Consider the following 22,253-nt stretch of genomic DNA (forward strand, 5'->3'; position numbering starts at 1 on the left):
GATTGATGATAGTGTGGAGGCAGGAGAAAAGACGTGAGGTGATACTTGAAAGGTAATAAAAGATTTTTACTCTTGAATATCCTCTCCCATTTAGTCAGTCATGTTTTACTGGTATAGTATTAAAGTATATTAGATTCGCGTGGGACGTGTTGTGGATGGGATGGGGGATGAGGCAGGAGAGGGAGACGTCAGTGGATGCTTGGAAGGTAACAGATGATTGTTTCACTCTTCAATATCCTCTCCCAGTTAATCACGCTTTGCTGGAATTGAATAAGAATTAAAGCATATCAGAGTGACGTGGGGTGGGTGCAGGAAGGAAGACTCGAAGCGATGTTCTGAATGTAATAGCAGACTGTGTGAATATTATCATACGCACGTGGGTATGTATGCGCCTATGTATGTATGTATGTATGTAGTCGTACGTATATCTTTCATGACTCCCTCCACCATATACACCTGCATACACACGTGTCTGTCTTTCTCACTGTGGACAGAGAGGGAAGGCTCATTGCTTCCATCCGCCCTGATAAACTCCAACACATCCGGTTCTCTTTCGGTTCACAACTTGGAGACATTGCCGCTTTGTCTTCGGTCACCTTGCAATATATATACCAAACCTTTCCATTACTCCCGTCCTCTCTCTCTCTCTCTCTCTCTCTCTCTCTCTCTCTCTCTCGGTAAGACATTTAAGAATACGAATATTAATGATACACAAGCTACATCAGTGTAAAAGCGACGCGCGGCAATGGTCTGGAGGTGTACAGCGTCGAGCTCCATCTTTATTATCGCTTATTTTATCGAGAAAACAAGGAGAGTGGTGTTGGTGGAGAGGGAGGAGCAATACTGCCTGCCACATACAACATCAGGGGGTAATGGGGAGTGGCTGCGTGATGGATGGACTCAGGGACGAAGGTAATGCGTAGAGTGTGTGTCTGTGTGTGTGTGCGTGTGTGTTGGGGGTGCGGGAGAGAGAGTGTGAGAGAGAGAGGGAGAGAGAGAAATTTCCAGTGATACAGAAGCCTTGACACAGTTCCGCTTATTATCAAATCTGCATTTCTCCTTCTACCCTCTCTTCTCCTCCTCCTCCTCCACCTCCTCTTTCTCTAACACCCTCTCCTCCTCCTCCTCCTCCTTCACAATGATTTGTTGCTGTTTGTCTTTCCTTCTGTATTCCTTTGTATTCCTTTGTATTTCTCCTTCTAGTCGTTTTTCCTTGTATTTCTCCATATCATCCTCTTCCTCCTCCTCCTCCTCCTTCTCCTCCATCTTCTCATCCTCCATCATCTTTACTCTTTCTCCTCATCCTCCTTCATATCCACTACCACTCCCACCACTATCTCCTCCTCCTCCTCCTCCTCCTCCTCCTCTTCTTCCCCCTCCACCACCTCCACATCCTCCTCCTCGTGCTACATCAAGGTGACTCACCAAGCAGTAGGGGGCAGGACTTGGGGCTATAACTCAGTCTGAGAGCAATTAAGGGATTAACTGTCACTCCGAAGCTCCCTATGACAGTCCATTACTTGATGTTCCGCCATTCTGATCACCACAGAAAACTTGCTTCGCCTTCAGTAGTACACAAAAATTACGTAACTAGAATGTGATAAGGAGTTACGTGTATTTTCTCTACTTACGTGTATGGAAAGTTGATCAGTACGGTATAAGAAAAAGGCGTTTAGTTATTACTCCTTGGATAGTGGTCAGAAAAAAGGGGTTTCAATAGAGTTTCCATAGTTTAGTTCCGAAATATACTTGAAGAATAAGAATTAGAATATGAATATGAGTTTGAAGGAGGAGGAGGAGGAGGAGGAGGAGGAGGAGGAGGAGGAGGAGCTGAAGAAGGAGGCGAAGACGAAAAGGAAGAAGTAGAAGGCAATTTCATTAATGTGGTTTCTAAGGTTCCACTAATAGAATGTGTATATTTAATGAGTATGTGTGTGTGTGTGTGTGTGTGTGTGTGTGTGTGTGTGTGTGTGTGTGTGTGTGTGTGTGTGTGTGTGTGTGTGTGTGTGTGTGTGTGTGTGTGTGTGTGTGTGTGTGTGTGTGTGCTTCTATATTTTATAAGTCAAGAATGTTAATGAATTACTTACCAAAGGAGGGAGGAAGGGAGGAAAGGAGAGAAGGTAGAAGGGAGGAAAGGAGGTAAAGAGGGAAGGTAGGAGGGAGGAACGGAGGTAAGGAGGGAAAATAGGAGGGAGGAAAGGAGGTAAGAAGGTAAGGAGGGAAGATAGGAGGGAGGAAGATAGGTAAGGGGGGAAACGTAGGAGGGAGGAACGGAGGTAAGGAGGGAGGGTAGGAGGGAGGAATGGAGGTAAGGAGGGAAGGTAGGAGGGAGGAAGGGAGGTAAGCAGGGAGGGAGGGAATGGGCAGGATCGATTCCAAGCAAGAGGAATATCAAGTGAGAAATGGGAACTTTTCGGTTTGTCATTTAACTTTCTCGTTCATTTTCCCTCCAGTTGGGTTATTCACCTCACACTTCTCCCTCACTCTTAGCCTCCTCTCCTCTTCTCTCCTCTCCTCTGCCTCTCTCCTTTCCTGCACGCTGCACTCTTTTCTCCTCTTCTTTCCTCTTTCTTTTTTTCTTTCATTCTTTTCCGCCTTCAAACATCCTCATTTCACCTCGTCCGTCTCTCTCTCTCTCTCTCTCTCTCTCTCTCTCTCTCTCTCTCTCTCTCTCTCTCTCTCTCTCTCTCTCTCTCTCTTTTCCATCTTGATTTTTCATTTATTTCGTATTTTTATCATTCATTGTGTTCTGTGTGTGTGTGTGTGTGTGTGTGTGTGTGTGTGTGTGTGTGTGTGTGTGTGTGTGTGTGTGTGTGTGTGTGTGTGTGTGTGTGTGTGTGTGTGTGTGTGTGTGTGTGTGTGTGTGTGTGAATGCTACTTTTTTTTAATCTCATGTCTTCTGTTTTTGTGCAATAATTTTTTTTTTCTCTCTCTCTCTCTCTCTCTCTCTCTCTCTCTCTCTCTCTCTCTCTCTCTCTCTCTCTCTCTCTCTCTCTCTCTCGCTCTCGCTCTCTCTCTTTCTCTCTCAAACGTCTGGGTCATGGCCGCCGCTCTCCTGCCGGTGACATCGAGTGGCTTGTCACCATTAACGGCAACGGTGCGTCCCTCCCAAACTTGTGTGCTCAGCGGAGTGGCGGCGGGACGGAGGCGGCGGCGGAGGAGGAGGCGGCGGAGGTGCTGGAAGGTGGAGTGACGGGCGACCAGGATAGCAAGGCGGCTGGGTTCATGTAGGCGGGGCTGATGGGGCTGACGGGGCTCGGTTCTGGAGACTCGTGTTTGAGGCCTGGTGAGTATTGGAGGTGAGGTGGTGGTGGGATGGTGAAGTGGTAAGGTTGTCTAGTGTGTGGTGGTACTGTGAGGTTCATAGGAGTGGTGAGTGAGGTGAGTGGTTGAGGTGCAAGTATTTCTTTTAGTTTTAGTTTCTTTTTCCTGTTCTTTGTGTGTGTGTGTGTGTGTGTGTGTGTGTGTGTGTGTGTGTGTGTGTGTGTAATCGCGCGTTTTACCAGTTTTCTTATCTCTACTGCATATATCTAAACCACACACACACACACACACACACACACACACACACACACACACACACACACACACACACACACACACACACACACACACACACACACACACACACACACACACACCCTATAACCTTCACTCACGGAGGCGCCGACACACATTCAAATGCTTTCACCAAACACACACACGTCACTCTAAACTTCTCTCCTTCTCCGCCACTCCCGTGCCGCCACCATCACCACCTCGGCCACAACAGAAGCATTTAGACCGTATCTCACGCGCCAGCCTCCGTCCACAGAAAAGATAAAGATATTGAGAAGATTTACGCCGTGATAAAATGGGGAGGGGGGTAAATAATGTGTCTTCCGGTTTGTTCCCCATAGTTGAAAACCGTCCATCAAAGTTTTCTCCCGCTGGTTTCCATTCCCGTGTGTGTAACTTTTTAATATTTTTCGGGTTTCCGCCTCTTGGATTCTGCGCTATTTTTTTTATTGCTGAATTTTTGTTAGTCTTCGCGAGTAGGGAAAACTTGGTAATCTCGTGGAGAGAGAGAGAGAGAGAGAGAGAGAGAGAGAGAGAGAGAGAGAGAGAGAGAGAGAGAGAGAGAGAGAGAGAGAGAGAGAGAGAGAGAGAGAGAGACCTATGTAGGTGGTTTTCAAGAGGATAGTGAGTGCTTCTGATATTAAAGGCGTTTGGGTTACGGTAAAGGTGATGCCGTGCTGGTGAAGGGAAAGTGAAAGTGTGCAGGCGGCAGCAGCGAAGGGAGGGACTGGTAGGGCAGGTGATGGGGTAATAAGGCCGGGTGGCGGCGGGCAGAGGAGCCGCGGTAGTTTTCACATTCCACGCTTTGAGTTGGACAAGTGAGGGACGCGACGCGGCTCCCCACGGCCCGCTGTGACGCGCCCTTAACACCCCTTGCCAGCAGACCTTGTTAGATGGTGGGAGCGAGACGGCGGTGCCTAGGGAGAGACTGCCTCGCGCCCCTTAGCCTGACATCCCCGATAAAGAAGACTCGTCAAGCCTCGGCACTAAAACTGGAAGCGCATGGCGTTGCTCTTCCCCGAAGCCTCATCTCCGTTAGCCAAAAATCGCACACTTGCATGCAATAAAGCGAAGTAGCACATCAGATTGCACTTAGAGCAGCGCACCGCTTGCCCTGCAGTAAAAGTTGCGCCGTGAAGCGCGGATGAGGCATCTGGGTCCTGCTGAGCCTCGCGGGTGGGATCAGTAGCCTCGCGCTGAGCGTGGCCAGACCCTTCCTTTTAGGAGCTGACTCCACAGTGTTACATTATGCATGAAACTCACGCTCTAAAGGAACATCTCAAAGCTGGCCTGTCAAATCACTCCGAGGGAGTCTCCATGGTTACTACTACATCATGGCAGACACTCCTCCCCGCTGTAGGGGTTGGCGCCGCCAGGGACCACCAGGAACACTGCGCTGGGTCACCTCGCCTTGATGCTGGTGCCTCTTGCTAGCTGGTGGCTCAGTCTTGTAGGGAGGGACTGAGAGAGAGAGAGAGAGAGAGAGAGAGAGAGAGAGAGAGAGAGAGAGAGAGAGAGAGAGAGAGAGAGAGAGAGAGAGAGAGAGAGAGAGAGAGAGAGAGAGAGAGAGAGAGAGAGATTACTGAGAAAGACATATTCTTAAATATGCGGCACCAGCTTTGTGGGTGAAGCAAAAACCTGCCACCACCACCACACTAATCATTATCCGGCACTTCTTCCCTCCCTCCCTCATTCTCTCCCCTTTCTCTCCATCACTCTTTCACTCACACACTCGTTCACCATTCACATTCATTCATGTTTTTTCTCCATCTCTCCTTTTCTCCTTTACATTTGCCTCTCTACACTACCACTCTCTTTCCTCCTCCTCCTTCCTGTTCCTCGCAGCCACTCCCTGACGCCCTCACCCAGCATTGCCGCCCACCTGCCCACCACTCCGCCTCACTTTCGCCTCTTTCCGACAAGTGTGTTCAGGGTGTGCTGAGACTCCAATTACGACCGTGTGTGCAGAGAGAGAGAGAGAGAGAGAGAGAGAGAGAGAGAGAGAGAGAGAGAGAGAGAGAGAGAGAGAGAGAGAGAGAGAGAGAGAGAGAGAGAGAGAGAGAGAGAGAGAGAGAGAGAGAGAGAGAGAGAGAGAGAGAGAGAGAGAGAGAGAGAGAGAGAGAGAGAGAGAGAGAGAGAGAGAGAGAGAGAGAGAGAGAGAGAGAGAGAGAGAGAGAGAGAGAGAGAGAGAGATTAATTTTAATTTTTTTGATACTAATCTCAGTGATAATATACTCGTATTTCTAAACATTTGAAGTCTTGTTTTGCCTCTGAAAAGGAGCTCCTTAAATAACCTGTTCATTATGTACAACTCTTGCAGTCAAAGTAAAAAGACTCTTGAATGAAACCTATTCATCACAGTTTTCTCTCCTTTTCCGTCCACATTTTCTGAGTAACATTATCGCTTAACATTATCGTCTTCCTGTTTTGGGTTCGTTTCCTTTCATCACGATCTTCTTTTAGCGTGTATCTCTCTATATGCTCCCTTTGAACGCCTCACAGTCTCTACCATGAACTGACCTTTTACCAGTGTCTAGTTTCTCCCTCGCTATCAAGGACATTTATAATAGGTTTTAATCTCACCAAGATGTATTTAGCTGATAATTCCCCCTTAGTGAACATTTAGCCTCAGCCTCATTAACGATTAATTGGGTTTGATCTTCTCGTCACTGCCATGAATGCTTCTCTAGTTTTTTTCTTTATGTCAACTTTATCATCGTTGGCCTAGATTGAATTCCAGGATTGGACTTGTGGCGCTGGAAGGTTGCAGGCTCAAAGCTGTAGCCAAATGGTATACTTGCCCCTACACACACTCTAAAAAGAAAATATGCCCAGTATTTGAGTAAACATTTCCTTTTCCCAGTGGTGTTTAGTGTCCTCCTCCTCCTCCTCCTCCTCCTCCTCTTCCCCCTGCTAGTTTCTGTTTTTATGTTATTTTCTCTTTTTTACGAGCTGCTTTGCCTCTTCATCATCTTTACGTAAGCTGGTTCTTTATCCTCATAATTCTTATTTCTTTTATTCTTCTTGATATTTTGTTCATATCCTCGTCCTTCTTGTCTTCATTTTTTTTTTCATAGTGGCAGTAGTAGTAGTAGTAGTAGTAGTAGTAGTAGTAGTAGTAGTAGTAGTAGTAGTAGTATAGTAGTAGCTGTAGTAGTAGTAGCTGTAGTAGTAGTAATAGTAGTAGTAGTAGTAGTAGTAGTAGTAGTGGTTAAGGAAAGAGAATTCTTAATTATTTTGGTCTCTTCTTCCTCCATAAGTCCTCCTCCTCCTCCTCCTCCTCTCTCTCTCTCTCTCTCTCTCTCTCTCTCTCTCTCTCTCTCTCTCTCTCTCTCTCTCTCTCCCCTCCTCCTCCTCCTCCTCCTCCTCCTACGGCGATGGAAACGGAGAGACTAAAGTAAATTACGTGGGAGCTTAATTACCCAATCAGAAATCCATTATGAAAAGGTCGTAATTGCTTCATAATCAAAATGTGAATCGCGTTTTATAACTTTTCGCCACTTTTCGGAAGCGTTCGTTTGACCGCCAACAATTATCGAAGGGGACTGACCTAATGTTTTAATTGCTTTCTACTGTATTTTTTTTTATTTTCTCTCTCTCTCTCTCTCAAGATTATTTACAACACGTATTTTTCTTTCTCTTATTTTTTCGTTTTTTTTATTATCATTTTTTTTTTTTTGTCCCAGGATAAAAGAGAATGTGTTTTTATTATTGTGTGTTGTCGTTTGTTTGGTGTATTTCTTTCTCTTTGTCTCTCTCTCTCTCTCTCTCTCTCTCTCTCTCTCTCTCTCTCTCTCTCTCTCTCTCTCTCTCTCTCTCTCTTTAGATCAGTCAGTCATAATCTTTGTTCTTGTTATTTTTGTTCTTGTTCTTGTTCTTCATGTTCTTGTTCTTTTACCATCACCAGCACCATCACCAGCGCTCATGTACAAGTGAAATTCTGGTTTTAGGATCGCCCGTAACTCCAATTAATCAAGGAAGAGGCTCCGCGGGGTGGTGGCGGCGGCGGCTGCGGCGGCGGCGGGGTTTCGTGGGTCAGGTTAGCACGGGCGAATCTAATCACACGACTATATTAATCCGCGGCGTCCCTTATTGCCTTCCCCTCTCGAGACTTTCCCCCTTTAGTCATGGCGCAGCGTTATTATTCGTTCATGAGAAGCTTTACTCTGTTCACTCCAAAAGAAAGGCTCACTTGAGTGCCAGTTCCTAAAGCTAGGTAAAAAAATCGAAAATTGGAAGATAAGTGTCTTGGAACCTTCCTAATTCAAGTATAGGAAGGATGAAATACAGAAGCAGGCAGGGAGTTCCAGAGTTTACCAGAAAAAGGTATGAGTGATTGGAAACGCTGGTTAACTCTTGCATTAGGGAGGGGGACATAATTGAGGTGAGGGACAGAAACTTCTCTGTTATATCCTCCAGCAGGTACTAAAGAGACTTTCTGTGTGTTGCATCTGTTTGTATAATTAACGCCTTGTAAGATGCAATGGTATATATAATTACGAGTATAGCATTCAGTCACTATAAATTAATCAATCTTGTTCTGTTTCTTCCTCTTTTCTGTGCTCCATTTTTCTTTTTCCTTCTTTTCTAATTTTTTTTTGTTTCGTTTCTTCTCTTTCCTTTGGTTTTTCGTGTTTTCTCTTTTTTCCTCTGTTGTAAGTTTTATCTCTCTTTGTTCTCTCTCTCTCTCTCTCTCTCTCTCTCTCTCTCTCTCTCTCTCTCTCTCTCTCTCTCTCTCTCTCTCTCTCTCTCTCTCTCTCTCTCTCTCTCTCTGTGCCTTCATTATCTTTATCATTTTTTTGTGTGTGTTTTCCTTCCCCCTTCTCTCCCTCATCTATTTATTTTCTCTCTTCCCTCTTTTTCTTATGTCCTCACCCTCATTTTGTCATCCCACTTCTCTTCCTTTCTCCTATTCCTTTTTTCTGTATCTCCTTTTCATTTCTTCTCTTCTTCCTCTTGCTCTTTCCTTCCATCTTTTCTTTTATTTGTTGCTGTTTATTGTCCTTTCTTTTGTTATAATATTTTCAACTTGTTCCCTTTAACTTCTCGCTTTCAACTTGCCCTTCATTTCTCCCCTGCTTCCTTGATAAAAAAATCTCTCCCTTCTTGCTTTGCCTCCTGAAAAATAAGAAGTTTATTTCCATTACCCCTCCCCCACAGTTGTCTCCTTACTTTCCCTCCAGATAAAAAAGATGTTATGTGTTTCTCCAGCCTACAGAGAGAGAGAGAGAGAGAGAGAGAGAGAGAGAGAGAGAGAGAGAGAGAGAGAGAGAGAGAGAGAGAGAGAGAGAGAATTCACTTCTAATTTTCTCTGTTCTCTGTTGTCTGTTCTCACTTCTCTCTCTCTCTCTCTCTCTCTCTCTCTCTCTCTCTCTCTCTCTCTCTCTCTCTCTCTCTCTCTCTCTCTCTCTCTCTCTCTCTCTCTCTCTCTCTCTCTCTCTCTCTCTCTCTCTCTCTCTCTCTCTCTCTCTCTCTCTCTCTCTCTCTCTCTCTCTCTCTCTCTCTCTCTCTCTCTCTCTCTCTCGATCGTCCTCTTCCTGAACTCATTTTCGCAAACCTCCTGTTTTTCTGCTCCGCCTCACGCCGCCAAGCCTCTCCTTTCAGTCCTCACGCAAGCTCGTATTTAGAAGTGATTACTCGGTCGGAAAAGTGTGGTCGTTGCGCCGTAGGTCACACCCAGCGCCAGCCACACCCGGACGGTAATGGTGGCAAGTGTGTAAAAATACCTACGTGTAATTGTCCCACAAAGAGAGAGAGAGAGAGAGAGAGAGAGAGAGAGAGAGAGAGAGAGAGAGAGAGAGAGAGAGAGAGAGAGAGAGAGAGAGAGAGAGAGAGAGAAGAGAGAAGTGAGAAGTGAGAACAGAGAACAGAGAAAATTAGAGACAAAAGACAATCATCATAACTCATGCGTACAAAATGCCTCACGTATATTACGACTCCTGAGGACAGACACACACACACACACACACACACACACACACACACACCTACAGGGATCAAAATTTCCCCTCCCTGATTCACGGGGCACCTTTCCTCGTCTTCTCTTTACTACCCTCTGTTTCCGCCGCCTTGTCGCTGCTCTTCGCCCGCCCCGACAGCCGCTCGTGGGGCGTCGCTGAGTCGCTCGAGTATCGACAGCCTGTTAAGAGACACTGAAATATTTGCTGCGGTCCACTGCGGGAGAGAGGGCGGACGGTCACTTCTCTGTGTGTGTGTGTGTGTGTGTGTGTGTGTGTGTGTGTGTGTGTGTGTGTGTGTGTGTGTTTGATGCTATTTTTCTCAAAGGCCACAGTCATTCCAAGGTAGTTTTGAAGTTTTATTTTTATATTCTCCCTGAAAGCGCCACTCTTCGTAGTCTTTGAGCCGGCAGGAAGAGGAGGGTGAGGAGGGAAGGGCGAAGGGAGTGAGGGAGTCTTCAGTGTGTTGCTTACCGCCTTTATCACTGCGAGTCTCTGCCTGGTGTCTTGATCTGTGAGTCTGAGAGAAAGGCCAAGACTCTGTTTAAGGTTGCGACTTGCTTTCGTCTCTATTTTACCGTTTTCCTGATGTTTTTCAGTGTTTTTATTTCACATCTTCTTCCAGTACTTCTAATATTCAATTCTTTCTTTGTGTTCCCTTTCATATTTACTCATTTCTTTTTCTCCTTTGTATATTTCTTTTTTATAGTGATACATTTTTCTAGCTTCATTGCTCCTCTTATCATTTATTCCTTCTATGTATTACCCCGTTCTCATTCAGTCTCCTACATCCTTCTCTCTTTCTCTTTTCTTCACTTCCTTCATCTTATCAGAATCTCTTTCCAGCCACCTCCTTGTTCCTCTCCGTACCTTCACTTCTTCACCCTTTCCCTCCTACTCTCCTCCATTTCTCACTCATCCACTTCCTCTCCTTCACTTCAACACATCTTTATCATCATCTCTCTATTTTCCAACGCTCATCTGTATCATCCTTCACTACGTCACTCGGAGTTCCCTTCATTCCCGCAGTCATCCTCTTCTCCTACATGCACGAGGCTTCTCCAACCCTTCTCCATCCCCTCTCCATCCTCCTTCCCTTAGCTGCCGTCCTTTCCCGCCCTCCTCCCAGCTAGGCCGAAGCTCAGAGGGGCCATACAGGTTCAGTTACAATGGAAATCTCCTTTTATTGCTTTTCCTGTTGCATGGTTTGGCGCAGTGAAGGTGGCGTAAAGTGAGCCTCCATCAGGCTTTTCGTAAAATAGAAGGGAAGTTTGCACAAGGAGAGGAGGAGGAGGATGTGGGTGGTGGTGTGGTACTGCTGTGGCGGTTGGGTGGTGGTGTGGTGGTGTGGTGAAGCTGCTGTGAGGAAGGGAAAGGGAATAAACGATAAAGAAAAGTGTGTAGTAGTAGAGAGAGAGAGAGAGAGAGAGAGAGAGAGAGAGAGAGAGAGAGAGAGAGAGAGAGAGAGAGAGAGAGAGAGAGAGAGAGAGAGAGAGAGAGAGAGAGAGAGAGAGAGAGAGAGAGAGAGACACGTGGTTGAAAAGTAGACACTAAAGGATAAAACAAATAGAAGATGAAAGAGGATAACAAAATAAAAATGCAGAAAAGACAGGAATAAATATAGAAATGGAAGAGAGATGGGTCAGGAAAAGATAGGAAGGGAGAAAGGGGAGGAGAGAGGAAGGGAGGAAGAGTAGGTAGCCGAGATTGGAGCTTAGCTGAAGGGTGTCTTGGTTCCTGAAAGAAGGTGAGAGAGCAAGACGAAAAGGGAATGTAGGCAGGAGACGAAGAAAGAAGAGAAGGGGAAAGGAAAGGAATAAGAATGAGGGAAAGGAAGGAAAGGAAGTGGGAGTAATAAGGGTAAGAACAGAAGGACAGGAAGGAAAGAAAAATAGAGACTACATGGGAATAATAATGGAGAAATAGCATAAAAGAAGGGAATGGAAGAGGGGAAAGGAAATAGGAGAGAAGGGAAGAGTAGGAAAAGTAGAGGAAATGCGAGAAGAAGAGAGGGGAAAGCAAGGGAAGAAAAATGAAGAATTGTGGGAATAGAACGGGAGAGGAAAAGAAGGGAAAGAAAAAGGAGGGAATAGGGAAAGAGAAGAAGGAAGAAAAGGCAAGAAAAGGAAAAAAAAAGAAGAAATGTAGGAACAGAAGTGCAAAGAAAATGGAAAAGAAAGGAACAAATATAGAGAGAATGGGAGAAGGTGGAGAAGAAATAGAAGGGTAAGGAGGAAAAGAATAAAGAATGAAAATGAAAGAAAGGAGAGATAAAATGAATGAGAGGAAGAAGGGAAGTACAGGGGAGAGAATAAGAAAGAAGTGGAGGTTAGCGAAGGGACGAGAATGAAGAAGAGAAGTTGAAATGAGAAAATAGAAAGAAAGCTGAGAAAATTATAAAAGTCAAGAGGAGGGAAGAGAAGGGAAGGAAGCGAGAGGAAAACTAGACAAGACAAGGGAAGGGAAGAGAAGGAAAGAGAAAGAGAGAAGAGGAAAATTTTACGTACGAGATATAAATGACAAATAGTTTGAAGTAATGAGGAGGTGAGGAAGGGGGAAAGAAAAACAGGAGGGAAGAGAAAAGAGAAAGACAAGAAGACGGAAGGGGAGAGAAAATGTGAAGGCAGGACAAAACGAAATGGTTGTAATGGAAGGGGAGGAAAAATGGAAGGGAGGGAAAGGGATAATGGCGAAGATGAGGAGGTAATGGACTGGAGAAAAGAAAAAGGAAGAATATGCAAAAGAAAAATTAAAATGGAGAAGATGAAGAGGTTAAGGAGTGGTACAGAAAAAAAGAATAAAGGAAGAATACGAAAAGGACAAAAAAAAAAAAAAAATGGAGAAGATGAAGAGGTGATGAAAGGGAATGAGAAATGAGAAAGAAGCATAAAGGAAAATGAAGAAGATGAGGAGGTAATGGAACGGAAAATAAAGAGGGGAGAAAGGAGAGATGACCTTGAAGAAAACTGTGATAAGAAAAAGTGGAAATAAAAATAAAACCAGAGAAAGAGAGAAGAAAATAAAAAAAAACAATGAAAAAAGAGAAAAGACACAATAACATGTTTACAGGAAAGGGGAAAAAAGGAAAAAGAAAAGGAAAAGTAATATACGAAAGAAGGAAAAAATTAGAGGCAAGCAAACAAAGGGGAAAACAGCAAGGGAGAGGGGAATAAATGTGAGGAAGAGGAAGGGGAATAATAACAATGATAACAGCGAAGAGCAGAAGAGGATGAAAGAAGAAGGAAGAGGGGGAGGAAGATATCTTGAGGGAAGGAGGAAGAGAAGGAAGACATTGGCTAGTTTACGATAAGGGAAGACAGGCGTTGGAATACAAGGGAGGCTTAAGGACGAGGAGGAGGAGGAGGAGGAGGAGGAGGAGGAGGAGGAGGAGGAGGAGGAGGAGGAGGAGGAGGCATTGGAAGTGGGAGAGAAAAAGAAAAGATATAAACATGAAGCACTTAAGCAGGCAACAGTAAGCCTTGCATATAAAAGGAGAAAAATAAGAGAGAAAATACAGAAAATAGAGTGATAGGAGGAGGAAGAGAAGGAGGAGGAGGAGGAAGAGGATGAGGAGGAGGAGGAGGAGGAGGAGGAGGAGGAGGAGGAGGAGGAGGAGGAGGATAAGATAAACATTTTCTTCCACCTCTCTCTCTCTCTCTCTCTCTCTCTCTCTCTCTCTCTCTCTCTCTCTCTCTCTCTCTCTCTCTCTCTCTCTCTCTCTCTCTCTCTCTCTCTCTCTCCTCTCCTCCTCCCTCTTCTCCTCCTCCTCCTCCTCCTCCTCTCCTCTCTGTCATCCTTTCTGTTTAGTTTCTTGAAAGTTACCTTCTCTCCCTCCCTCCCTCCAGTGCTTCCTTCCTCCTCACTCTCTTTTCTTTTTCCTCCCCTTTTTTTTCCCTCATCCATTTTTCTTTCACTTTGTCCTTTCCATTTTTCTTTTTCCCGAGATTTAGCTTCCAGGCCTTTTTATATTGCGAAATTCTCTCTCTCTCTCTCTCTCTCTCTCTCTCTCTCTCTCTCTCTCTCTCTCTCTCTCTCTCTCTCTCTCTCTCTCTCTCTCTCTCTCTCTCTCTCTCTCTCTCTCTCTCTCTTGCTGTCAGTGTTCCCCTAAAATTTACAATGATGCATTTTTACGGCCTCTCCCGGTGTGAGTGTGAGCAATATTATTTACTCTCACTCCTATTTTTGCAGCGCCTTTCATTTAGTCGACTTTTCTTCTCCTCCCTTGTTCACGGGGCGTCTGTTCCATATTCATCCTCTCTCTCTCTCTCTCTCTCTCTCTCTCTCTCTCTCTCTCTCTCTCTCTCTCTCTCTCTCTCTCTCTCTCTCTCTCTCTCTGGCAGCATTTTTCCCCCTCCATGCTTCCCTCCCCTTCTCTCCCCCTTTCCATTTTTTCGTGTAAGGATAATCTAGCGAAGAAATAAAGCAGGCCCCCCCTTAGGAAAAAAAAAATAGAAAACGGGCTTAGAATGAAAACTATATTACGGTGTTTGAAAAAAAGGGAGGGAGAAAGAGAACGGAGAAAGAGAATGGCAGAAAAAGTAAAGAAGTAAAACAATTCTTGAAGCAGTTTATCAACTTTTATGGCTTAGGAGAGGTCGTCGGCGCAGCGTCCAGGCATCACACTTGTGCTTCCCTGCGTGTGTTTAATCCTCTTTAGATGAAGCAGATGCTGGGAGGGAATGTGCAGTTGTGACGGGTGTTATACCAGCTGCCACCTCCTTGCCTCGCGCTGTCCTCCCCCTCTCTCTATTGCTAACATGATCCCTGAGCCTTAGTGAGTGTTTTATACCCTCGTCATTCTTCCTCCTCTTCCTCCTCCTCATCTTCGTCAGTGGTGGTATTGGTTGCTGTAGTGGTTGTGGTACTTGTGGTCGTGTTGGTTGTTGTGGTTGTAATATTGTGGGTGTTGGTGGTGTATTGGTCGTAAAAGTTGTGATAGTTATGGTGGTGAGTGTCGTGGTGGTGGCGGAGGTAGCGTTTGTAGCAGTAATGTACCCGTGCTTATGGGTACAGTGGTAGTAGTGGTGGTCGTGAATGCAGCGCAGGTGGTGGTAATAGTAGTGATAGTTATGGTTATGGTGGTAATAGTGGTGAAGGCAGTGGTAGTGGTGGTAGCGGCAGCGGTGGTGGCGGTGGTGGTGGGGGTGGTGGTGGTGATGGTGGTGGTGGTAGGGATAACGTGGGCGGTTCTCGCATTAATTTCTCATTCCAGGAATATTTCTTTTATATCGTTCCTTCTTTACTTGATGCCTAAGGTGCCCGAGGCGTCATTAAGGACAGCTATTCCTGGAAGACTGGTATTTGCTGAGAGAGAGAGAGAGAGAGAGAGAGAGAGAGAGAGAGAGAGAGAGAGAGAGAGAGAGAGAGAGAGAGAGAGAGAGAGAGAGAGAGAGAGAGAGAGAGAGAGAGAGAGAGAGAGAGAGAGAGAGAGAGAGAGAGAGAGAGAGAGAGAGAGAGAGAGAGAGAGAGAGAGAGAGAGAGAGAGAGAGAGAGAGAGAGAGAGAGACCGGAAAGACGAAAATAGAGCCAATCCTTGTGTTAAAACCAGGAAGGAGGATAAAAATAAACAGAATTAAGAGAAAAATAAAAATACGATAGTAAAACGTGGCTGGGTTTGACCGTAGATTTAGGCGGCTCGTGCGTGGCCTGAACCAATTACAGCCACACATCGTTAGCCCGCGGCCGCGCCTCCACCCTCCCCCCTTCAGGTATTCAATGCTGGTGTAATTCCTCTGGCGGGACCCGGGGCTTCTATCATACAGGTAAGGGAAAAATGGCCCAACCTCACTCACCTCGTTTTCTGTTGAGGTAAAAATTTTTCCCTACAGGTGATTGTGTGATTGTGAGAGGCTGGCTTAATGGTGTGGTTGGTTTGTTTTTATTTTTTTCCTTTTTTTCAGAGTGAGTTGTCTTTTTCTTCTTGTCCTTTTTCTTTGTTTTTTCTTCTTTCTTTTTCCTGACATCGGATTTTGTGTTATTTTGTCTAACTTTGTTTGTTTGTTTGTTTGTTTGCTGTTTTTTTGTTTCTGTGTGTTTATTTGTTTATTTTTCTGTTTGTCTAGTTATCATTCTGTCTGTTTGTGTGTCTGTCTGTCAGTCTCTCTCTCTCTCTCTCTCTCTCTCTCTCTCTCTCTCTCTCTCTCTCTCTCTCTCTCTCTCTCTCTCTCTCTCTCTCTCTCTCTCTCTCTCTCTCTCTCTCTCTCTCTCTCTCTCTCCCCCCATTCTCCCTCCCTCCCTCCCTCTGTCCGGCCCCTTCAACCCATAGCGAACCATTCCTGGAGAACCAACACTTCCTTCTCTTTAGTGCACAACCTACTCTTCTATTCCTCATACGTGTCCTCTACATCCTCGTTGCGGTGACCCTTACACTTTCCAGCACAGGTGAAGGTTACAGAGACCACACCGTAGGCATTAAACAAACCTACCTACTCATCTCACCTGGCCTCCCTCACCACAACACTGCTTTACTCATTGTAATACTTAATACTCGTACTGTTTTCAAGTAAGGCCACTAGGTATATGCAGCCAAGCCTTCATGGGCACTTCCACTTTGCAAAATTCCGTGCACTTTAAATAGGGTTAAGTGCAAAAGGTGAAAATCGCGGGGCTTTTAAAAACACCTGTGGGAGGAAATATCGCTCATTTGGGAGATAATGTCGAACACGAAAGCAGCGCTTGTGGCTTCATGTTTTCTACTTATTTTTTGTTGTTGTGTAATTAAGAAGAAAATATCGAAAGAAAAAGAATGCGAAAAGAAAAGTTAAATGTAAGATCAACGGAAGCAAGAATAACAGAAAACAGAAAGGAAATAGCTAGAAGAAAATAAAGGAAAAGAAGAAAAAAATCGAGAGAAAAAGACGACGACAAAATAAACATCAAAATATAAGATCAATAAGCAGAAAACAACAAGAACAACAACAACAACAACAACAAACGAGACACAAAAATAACACCAGGAAGAAAACCCCGAAGAAGAAAAAAAAAAAAAAAAGGCAAAGAAGAGGAACACGATCGCATAATCTTACCTGAAATATCCCACAAATCAGACACGGGAGAGCCTGAAAGGAGGGCATCCGGGTGGAGGTTAGGGCCTGGGCTGGGCATATCAGGAGGCATTTACCGAGGGAGGAGGAGGAGGAGGAGGAGGAGGAGGAGGAGGAGAAGGAGGAGGAGGAGGAGGAGGAGGAGGAGGAAAAGGAGGAGGAGGAGGAGGAAGAGCAGGAGGAGGAGGAGGGAAGAGTGGTCAATATACAGGAGGCCCAGGAGGAGATGGTAAAGTTAAGAAGCAGCAGAGTGGTCATTAGTGCCCCAACTCGACCTCCTCCTCCTCCTCCTCCTCCTCCTCCTCCTCCTCCTCCTCGACCTCTTCCTCGACCTCTTCTCTCTTCACCAAGGGGAAGGGAGTCACTGAGGGAGCGCAGGAGAGGGTCATTGTAGAAAAGATGAGGGTTACAGAGGGGGAGAGTGGTGAAGGTCAGTGTGTGAGTGAGAGGAGATAAGAAGTGAGGGTCAAAGAGTGAGGGGAGGGTCAGTGAGGAAAAGGTGAGAGGTGGATGAGAGTCAGTGGTGCGAAAGTGAGGGTTGGTTAATAGAGATGAGGGGAGATGAGAGAAAGTAAGTGTGGATGAAAAAAAAAAGGCTATTTCGATCCAAGAGAGAGAGAGAGAGAGAGAGAGAGAGAGAGAGAGAGAGAGAGAGAGAGAGAGAGAGAGAGAGAGAGAGAGAGAGAGAGAGAGAGAGAGAGAGAGAGAGAGAGAGAGAGAGAGAGAGAGAGTTGTAGTACAGCTTCCTGGGGTGTGGTGTACCGGCATCATTGCACTAACAAAATACACACACACACACACACACACACACACACACACACACACACACACACACACACATGGGCGAGCGCAAAGGGAAGAGTAGTGTGAGAGGAAAAAAATAGGAGGGGAAGGGAGTAAGAGATATGAGAGGATAGGGAAGGAGGAGGAGGAGGAGGAGGAGGAGGAGGAGGAGGAGGAGGAGGAGGAGGAGAAGGGGCAAGGAGGAGGAGGAGGAACAGGAGGAGGAAGAGGAGGAGGAAGAGGAGGAAAACGAGTGGAGAGATTAGTGGCGAGAAAAACTGTATGAAACAATCCTGGTTCATGAGAGAGAGAGAGAGAGAGAGAGAGAGAGAGAGAGAGAGAGAGAGAGAGAGAGAGAGAGAGAGAGAGAGAGAGAGAGAGAGAGAGAGAGAGAGAGAGAGAGAGAGAGAGAGAGAGAGAGAGAGAGAGAGAGAGAGAGAGAGAGAGAGAGAGAGAGAGAGAGAGAGAGAGAGAGAGAGAGAGAGAGAGAGGTTGCAAACTGTAACTCCCTTGCCCTATCCTACGAAGCATGACGTTTTCACTTGCATGGATGATGCGACGGTGGCAGTGACGGTGGTGGTGGTGGTGGTGAGAGGAGAGGGGTAGGGAGAGAAGGTCACCCCCTCATAATAGATTTCTGTGTGAGTGTCCTGTGTCAGAGGAACTGTGTTGTTGCCTATCCTCCCCCCTCCCCTCTCTCTCTCTCTCTCTCTCTCTCTCTCTCTCTCTCTCTCTCTCTCTCTCTCTCTCTCTCTCTCTCTCTCTCTCTCTCTCTCTCTCTCTCTCTCTCTCTCTCTCTCTCTCTCTCTCTCTCTCTCTCTCTCTCTACGGATGTCCTGAATAATGCTCTTAATGCAATTTTGCCATATTGAAATTATAATTGCTAAATTCATACTTTCAGAAGTGGAATTTCGTTCATTATACAATGTTTGCGGTACAATAATCAAATGATACGTTTTTTTTTTGTCTATTGTAATCAGAATAATATTCCAAGGATTTGCACTGAAATAATAAACAGATATTGAAGTTTGGCCCGGGTGTGTTTGGACGTGCGTGCTTATGCTGGTATGTGTGTGTGAATGCGTGCGTGTGTATGTGTGTGAGCGTGTGTGCGTGCGCCGGGCAAACATCTCACTTAATCCACCGTTAATAGAGAACCAACGCAGCGCTGCAAAAATGCTCCAAACGAAAGCCATTTTTAGACACGGAAATTCGACCTAGTGTTTGGAGCTGACATGTCACCGCGCTGGCTGTCTGGCTCGCCTGGGATGTGTCAGGCGGCGTTGAGGGCTGTCAATCTCGCCTGTCTTTCCGATGTACTGTAACTTTCTCGACTGACAGACCTTTCCTTACTTACTTCAATCTGCGGGAGGTTTAATGAGTGTAGTATGTGTAACGTGATTTTTTTGGTTACGGTATTATGTATTATGGAGTTGTGTGGGGAGTAATGGTGGTGGTGCCAGAATGTATAGGATCCATAAGGGAAGCTGCAGGAATACAAGATCATACGACATAAGGAAAGCTGTTAGATGCTTGCATGCCTACACGTGGCAGTCCTTGTATGGGGCATCCATAGCTATACGGATGACCTTTACTGAGTGTTAATAAAAGTAGTGGTGTAGACAAGTACTGGTCGACATTCAGGCCGAGAGGGTAAGAGACAAGCAGTTGATAGGTAGATAGGTTAAAAATCTTTTTTTCTATTAGATTTTGTAGGTCAGCATTCCTTATTCAAGGTATGGTAGTATAAAAAATAGTAGAGAGAGAGAGAGAGAGAGAGAGAGAGAGAGAGAGAGAGAGAGAGAGAGAGAGAGAGAGAGAGAGAGAGAGAGAGAGAGAGAGAGAGAGAGAGAGAGAGAGAGAGAGAGAGAGATCCTGTACGTGAAGCTAAATATTAAAAGAAATTATAACTCCACAAACTTTTACTCTCCCCTCCCCAATCCCTCTCCACCAACACTATCCCTAACCGCATTCCTCCCCATCTCCCCTCCCCCTCCCTCACATCTCTGTATTATTTCCAGGCCGTAAATTCCCTCGTCCGGTCTGTCGCTTCCTGGAATAATTCTCATTTAGTATTAATAGACATAATTACCAACACTCTGAGCGGGGCGGAGCGCGAGCCAAATTATTTTGCCTCGTGACCCAGTAACTTGCGGCGGCAAATACGTGCGCCATTTGTCGGCAATCATTTCCCAGTTATTCCAAAATATCTGGACGGCAACCAACAGCCATTAGGGAGCCGGAATATTCAGCAGCCGCGGGTACTACGTTACAGATCACTCCTTTTTTATTGCGCCGCCGGGTGCAAAGTGCCTCCAGGGGCCAGGACGCACGCACACACGTACCCAGGCGCCCGTGCACTCGCACACGCGCACCTAAGTATACACACACATTCTCTCTCTCTCTCTCTCTCTCTCTCTCTCTCTCTCTCTCTCTCTCTCTCTCTCTCTCTCTCTCTCTCTCTCTCTCTCTCTCTCTCTCTCTCTCTCTCTCTCTCTCTCTCTCTCTCTCTCTCTCTCTCTCTCTCTCTCTCTCTCTCTCTCTCTCTCTCTCTCTCTCTCTCTCTCTCTCTCTCTCTCTCTCTCTCCCTCTCTCCCCACACATACATACACACAGATAAATAGATATAGATATATTGATAGATAGATACATAAAGACAATATGCCTGATCGTTTCATTGCAAAACACTCTCACTCTGTACACACGCAGGCCTCGTCCTACATTGAGGTCAGTGTCCACCGCTGTATAATATTGCGCCTTGATTTAGAGGAGCCACTGACATGTGTTCATCCATTAAACCCAATGCAAGGAAGCCCGAATGGCCAGGTGCCCGCCATGATTGTTCCCCGGGCAGCGGCCGCCGGGCTGATTCACCGAGCGGCGCACCTCCCGCATGTAATCAGGCATTAACAAGGCCGGGCCTCCCTGGGGCGTGCTCGTAATGTGGAAAATGTTGACACTATAATTGTGGGTTTTCAGAGGTGGTAATGTTCGTCCTGGGTCCGCCTGGGCGATGGCTCTTGGTTTAGCAGTGGTATTGCTGCGATAAGCATTCAGGATTGAGTCTGGAAATTATATATAGTGAGCCTAAAGTGCATGACAAATTAGGACCATTGTAGGCTATACATATCAGCAGGAACACCACAGCCTCCCTTGTGATAGTAGACCGCGCCTCGCCCCTCAGCCACTAGAGGCACCTTCAACCTGAAATCCTTAAGTCCTTACACCAAACTCGCTCCTGCAGTCCTCCATGCCTCAGGTAACCAGCTTTTCCTCCGCCCTCACCAGCCTTCCTGCCCACTCCCCGGCAGCCCCAGCCTCATTAGCCTCCATGCCATCATTCCTCCGGCAGCCTTGGCCATCCTCAGGCAGCCACAGCCGACCCTGCCACTCCCTCATCTACTTCCAGCTGCCCTCATGTCTCCAAACTGTCCATAACCCCCTGAAAGCCCCCGGAACCCCCTGTACTCCTTCCCCAGATGTCCCCAGCCACCCCAGATTCCCTTAGCCGCCCATAACTCGGCCCTCCTCGCCCCGCCATCCCGCAGACCCCAACCCCTCACCCCCTGCTGGCGTTCTCAAAGCCTCGTGAACTGATTTGTCAAGTTTGAATAACGAGAACATTATGCTGTAGTATTTCAGGCAAAAGTTTCAGGCCGGCGTTGGAAAACAGTAATTTGCCTTTAAAATACCGCCGCACAAAAATTAAGCTCCCTTTTTCTACATAAAGGATATTTTTTTTTAACAAAGTTTATGTGACAATTTTTTTTGTGTGTGTGCAGCAAAAGGTCGCAGCACATTACTGTTTGATTTGTAAATTTGTTGTGTGTTGAAGGTCAGTGTGGTGAGGAAGGGAGCGAGAGAGTGAGGAGAGGTGAGGGGGTGTGGGGGCATGAGTGAGGGGGAAATAACAGCAAAGAACTAAAGGGGAACAGTGTGAGAAAGAGTGACAGATTAAAGAGAAATGCAGAGTGGAAAAAAGATAATATTTAAGGAGCTGAGTGTGATCAAAGGTGTGAAGAGTGATCAAAGGGACAAAGAGAGAGAAAGAAAGAGACAGAGAAAAGGAAAAATGTAAGTAAAAGAAAGAAAATTGATAAAGATGTGTAACTGAAGTGGAAGGAACGATGACATGAAATTATTAGACAGAATAAAGAAACGAAACAACAAAAAAGGGAAAGAAAAAGTAGTCGAAAAAAAGATAATGAATTTGAAATGCAAGAAAATTTAATGAACATATTCACACATTCAACACGAGAGAGAGAGAGAGAGAGAGAGAGAGAGAGAGAGAGAGAGAGAGAGAGAGAGAGAGAGAGAGAGAGAGAGAGAGAGAGAGAGAGAGAGAGAGAGAGAGAGAGAGAGAGAGAGAGAGAGAGAGAGAGAGAGAGAGAGAGAGAATGCAATACAGAAAAAAATAAATAAAAACATCACTATTTCAGAGAGTAATGTATTGTTGTCCTCGTCTGGTACTCTTGATTCCAGGACGGCGCAGCGCATTCACAATACCACGCAATATAGAGATGAACCTAACTCATTACTTACAGTGCTATCAGACTTAATACTCGAGTGTTCTTGTATATTTATCTTTTATTTTTATTCCTTTTTTATTTATTTTTCCTCATTCCTCTTTGTCTTCGTTTTTCTATGTTTTTCTGTGCATCTATTTGTCTCTGTCTTTGTGCCTTTGTCTCTCTCTCTCTCTCTCTCTCTCTCTCTCTCTCTCTCTCTCTCTCTCTCTCTCTCTCTCTCTCTCTCTCTCTCTCTCTCTCTCTCTCTCTCTCTCTCTCTCTCTCTCTCGATATCACACTATTGTTCATGTATACACGATTTTATGTAAGTGTGTGTGTGGGTGTCTCTGGTGTGTCTCACAGTGGTAGACACACACACACACACACACACACACACAGACTAA

The sequence above is a fragment of the Scylla paramamosain genome, chromosome 24 (genome assembly GCF_035594125.1).
Source record: "Scylla paramamosain isolate STU-SP2022 chromosome 24, ASM3559412v1, whole genome shotgun sequence".
Lineage (NCBI taxonomy): Eukaryota > Metazoa > Arthropoda > Malacostraca > Decapoda > Portunidae > Scylla > Scylla paramamosain.